Genomic DNA, 5,412 nt, shown 5'->3' with positions numbered 1-5,412 from the left:
CCCTGCTGAAGGCCCTCAGTGAAAAATGGGCCACATGTAGCACACACTACTGAATGCTATGTCATAGCAAGCCATTCAATGGCTAACGGCTACTAAAATGATCATGTAGACCAAGCACCACCTGCTGCCCAAAAAATTAAGCTCTTTCAATCCGTAACTACAACCCCCAAGCTGACTGCGTCAGGCTTCATAAACTAACCTGCTGAAATTCTGAAGTAACCCACAAATAACCTGCTTCTGCAGATTTCCAGACCTTCCTTTAACACTAGCCCTGACCAAACCCCAGAAATTCATGGCTGCTTTCAAGTTAAGAATGAGGCAGTCACATCTATCAGTTCCAGCCCTGTGTCAGCTTTGAAATAGCTTTCTGCTTTCTGCTCTGTAACTAAACGTGAGCCCTTAATTAGGCAAGATAAAGTGTTGTTTAAGATACCCCAGAATTAAGAATATCACATTAGATTCTCCTCACTTCAGCTTGGTAATTAGTTGTATGACTACCAGAAAACAAGCCTTGAACATTCAGGAGAGCTATCCAAGACATAAGGATGAAACCTTCACTTCATACGAGCTCTTACTCATTTTTGAGACCTTGCAAGAACGCAACATAAACCTGATCCTGCAGTCCTTATTCTCTCGTACTCTCCTACAGACTTCACAAAAGCATAGCAATGCTATTCCTACCCCAAAATTAAGAATAAGTGACCTGGTTTGAGGTAAAACAGAACCGATCTTCTGTTTCAGCTGAAACCAGGACAATAAGGCATATAGACACCTGTTCTCAAATGGTCTCATCGGCCGTTGGAGCAGGTGAGGCACTTCTGTAAGCTTTACTTTCACCACAGGAAACTACTTCTGGGGTTTGATTTTCCTGCACTTGACCTGAACTGCCCTGTCACCCAGGTAGTTTGAATAAAAACATTCGATGTCTTCAGACCTACCTTCCCTTTACCTCAGGGAGCCTCACCACATCAAACAGGAAAAATTCTTTTCCAAACCCTAAACTGAGTTGTAACTGTCAGCCTACAAGAGCTTAAACACCTGTGGCTCCTCCAAGTTTAACAACCAGGCATTCATTTCTGACCGTACCACTCTCATGGCTTTGCAAAATCCAGTAGAAAGGCTGCTTCTGCAGCACTTATTTTCCCAGATCCTAAACTTAACCTCAACCTCAACCCTCTCCTTTAGATTTATGAAAACTCAAATTTTACAAAGAAAGCGTTTCTCAGGGACAGATCACTGCTTATCTGTCAGAAACTTACTAAACAGAGGAGGAAAACATGTCCCTGCCCCCAAAACTTGTTTTGTGCTCAGCTTTCCAGATTTAAAACTGTCCCCAAGCTAGAAATTGGGATTTTCTGTAACTCTCCAGCCGCGCCACAGTGTGCTGCCCTGCCAGGCAAAGGCTGAGCAACACCGCAAGCAGTGGCAAACAACCTTTGCAGTGTCCAGACGGCATTTCTAAGCGGAGGGCTCCCTCTCAGCCTCTCAGGGGTGGTGGGGTTTGGGGTGGCTCCGCCTGGTTGCCGGCGGGTCTCCTTCCCCGCTGCCCGGGAGATGGAGCTGCCCGCCCGCCTATGCCCACCGGTCCCGCCGTAACTAACAGCCAGGAGCCCACGTTTAAACATACTGCAATTATTTAAATCCTAATCTGACCGCTTTATGCCGGCTTATGACTTTACAGCAACCAGTTGCGGTGCACAACGCGCTACGGGTGGATAGCTGTAGACCCGCAACCTGTCCGTGTCGCTAGCGTTTCAGCCGGCAGCAGAGCCGAGCTCCAGCCAGAAGTAAAGCAGCAGATGAATAATACTGAAAATACCATTTTCGGTTGATAATGATCTGAAAAAGAAAGGGAAATTTAGTAAGGGAAGTGGACACCAACAGAGTCCTTACGTGATGATAGTAAAGAAACAAAATGTGGTATTCAAATCTCAGGAAAAGAGCCAAAATTAATCCAAAAATATACTAAGACTGATCTTTTCAAGAGAAAAGAATATGAAATACAAGATGCTAAAGTCGTTTATTAAGCTAAACATTCAGGTGCAACACCCTAACTAAACATTGAAATCCCATGCTTTGAAAAAATTATCTTCAAAAATCACTTGAAAAATGAAAACTAAATTTAAAAAAGTATAGAAGTATTTCACTGAGGCATAGGTGAATTAACATGACTTAAATAAAGCCAGAAGACAACTAGAAGATGTATTCCCAGAGCACAGAGAAAACCCCAAACAGGAATAGGTAACATATAAGAAATGAGTAACAGATGGACCAACTGGAGAATTGTGCTTAATGTAATTAACATTAGCACTTACTGGTAACGGTTAATGGTCCTATACCATCACACATCCCCAAACAAAGCCTGATCAGGGATGCATCAAAAGACACGAAGTGAACCCTGAGGCTTAAGTGCCATTTGGACCATGCTGAAGACATTTTTATCAGTCTTCATGAGAAACTACAGCTAATGGAGAGAAAGAGATATGAACAAGTTTCCATCTTGTAATTTCTACATTTTCTGTAACAACTACCACCCTTTTCCACCAAAATATTATATATGGTTAATTTCTTCTTGTCTGATTCTTAACTGCTACTGACTCTGAAGGATTTATGCCCCTTCAGCTCTAATTCAACACTAGGAACCTATCTGAAATCACTGCTTTGCATTTTAAGAGAGGAATCTGCTTTTACTGAGATTCAGCATGAAGACAAAGAAGTCTTTAATATTTACCAGATATGACTTTAAAAGGTGAAAATGTTCATGTAAATAGAAAATGCTTTGAATTTTTTACTAAAATTTAAAAAATGTGGTTTCACATAAAGTTGCAGAATTGCCTTTTTTCAGTCAGAAGTACAGCTCTGTTCAAAGCAACTCGATTGTCCAGTCAGAAAACAGCAATTATAAATAATAATTCTCAGCAAAACCCTTTTTGCTTGTAAGGGCTTGTATCTGAAAGCTCAGCAGTGTTGTAGTTTGATAAGAGGACTTAATTGAGAAAATGGTAACGCGCTTGTAGGTAATAGGCAAACTAGGATGGCATTCACTAAGTACGATGGTTGGTTGACTTTTAGCCTTTTCATCATCATACTTGAGAATAAAATGAAAAAAAAAAAAAAAAAAGAAGTCTTTCCTAAAAGCAAATGTTATTCAGGAGAGGTACCTTTTGAATTCTTTTATATTCACAAACTCAAAGCCAGTTTGTGAATCTGAGTTTTCCTCTTCCTTGAGCCTATCAGTAGGGCAGGTTCTTTCAGTGCCATCTTCTGGCAGGCATGATCATCAGGAAGACGGTGGCACTGAAGCTGATGTAGGGGTGAAAAGATAAAATGTCAACACAGGCTTTTATTTCTGGCAAATTATAAAACAGAATGCCACAATTTAGTTGCATATTTCTTTTCTGCATATGATTTGTATCATTTGTACCATGCATTGTTATCTTTCAATACATACACGTATACATATACATTTTACATATGTATATATGAATTTACCTATAAACAAATAAACGGAGCACGTGAAGCATTGCTACTTCATATCTAAAATATGTGAGAAAGATTTTCATTCAAACAAATGCAAATGTGAAAATAGCTTTTTAAGGGGAGTTAGCTTGCGTATTTCCACCTTCTAATAAATATTTGCTCTATTTAGTACACAATAAAAACACATCCCCATTTTCTCTGCCAGAGAAAGTAGACAATTTTTGCAAAGGAGAAGAGAAGAGAGCCTTTATCATCACTTTATTTGCTGTCTTTACAGCAACCTCTCTTGCACCATCTTTAAGGATATATGTGCTGAGACGAGATGAGGACAGAGGTGGAGAGGAAGAGAAACTTGTACAAAGATATTACTGCAATTCCAGAGCAGAACCAAGCACCCAAAGGCAGAATCCTGCTCCCGCGTACGGATAGCGTGGTCCTGGATGACAAACAGAGGGGACCATTCAGGAGACACCAATGCTACTGCTGTAAGCCTCCATGGCCCTGTATACCGTGGAGCACAGTGGTACCTCTCTGCACATTTTAATTGTAGAAGGCAACTGGCAGCTGGTATAAATTGGAAACATTCTTCATCTTCTCTAATTTATTTGGAAAGTTGATTGGGAACACAGCAGGTAAATGAGCACAGAAATGGTTTTAAGTTACCTTGTTTTGTTGCGTCCCCCACTCCTCCCACTCATCTGCACAGCACTGCCCTCATCACCATTCATCTCTCCGCCGCAGCAGTAATACGCCCAAGTGAACTTCTGTACAGGTGCTCCGTCTCTTTTCTATTGCCTGTATGAAGCAAAATATTTGATCAAATATTTTTTTTTCACTTCATTTAATATTCTAATCCCTATATTTCATTGAAGGCTTCTTTTCAGTCCCTTGTAAACAATCTCACATCGTGGTCAAGAATATTATCTCTAATTTGCATCTTAATGCAAAGAAATTAAGATGCGTTCTCTTGCCGTTAACAAGAAACAAAACAAAAAAAGCGCCTTGTTTAAGTTCATTGTGTTTAATTTAAGGTTTACATAAGAATCCCAGGCATTTAAAGAAAAGAGGTTTTCTTCTGTTTATAGAAAGGATTGATAGAAAATAGTAATTTTTGTAATCAAATAAATGTTAGCATTAAGGTTATTAGAAACAAGCCTCTGATGGTTGAAAGTGATTGTATATTGATCATGTTGGCCGTACCTTCAAAGGAGAAGTTAGCTGCAGAGATGCAAGAAGTCCTGTGTCACTAGTGATGGATCCTGAAGGCCACCTTCTCTGGCTCTGATAATGACTCTTACATGTTTCTTCCCAAATATCCCTTAGTGAATCCTTTCACAGAACCCACGCCAACCTGGTGTGAAAGACCATCAGAATATTTTCTTCCCCCTGGAACTTGCTAGTTCGGTTTCTGACTACAATAATGCTGTTGCCCAGATGAATGAAAGCTACCGTTTCTTCAGACCAAAAACGTAGATCTAAGCAGCCTTGGGCATCTGTTCTTCAGAGTGAACTAGCACAGATGACACATGAGGGTGAACCTGGAGTGAGACGGAAACACATTGCAGATGGACGGTGCAGTGGGTAGGATGACATGGGCTTAAGCCATCCAGGGAAACTTCAGCATCGCTGGAGACATCTCAGGGATCAGTTATTCAGACATCCAAACTAGGATAGTCAGGAATCCCCTTCTGCCACTGGCTGATTCCTACAAAGCTAAAAACAAGGAGAAGGACAGAGTAATGTAAACATAATAACACAGTGTTCCCATACCCGACCAGATCAAAAAGGTCCATCTAGCCTACTAATCATGTTTTCAGCAGGTCCATCCTGGATGGTTTAGCAAGGAGGAGAAAATGGTGCAGTTCCATCAGACACGATGGTTCAATGCAGTACCTCATTGCAGCAGGAAAAGTGAGGCTCTCCTCCCACTCC

This window comes from Charadrius vociferus, unplaced genomic scaffold, assembly GCF_000708025.1.
Source record: "Charadrius vociferus isolate BGI_N301 unplaced genomic scaffold, ASM70802v2 scaffold315, whole genome shotgun sequence".
NCBI classification, from domain to species: Eukaryota; Metazoa; Chordata; class Aves; order Charadriiformes; family Charadriidae; genus Charadrius; species Charadrius vociferus.
The sequence above is the reverse complement of the archived record's forward strand: the minus strand, read 5'-3'. Positions refer to the sequence as shown.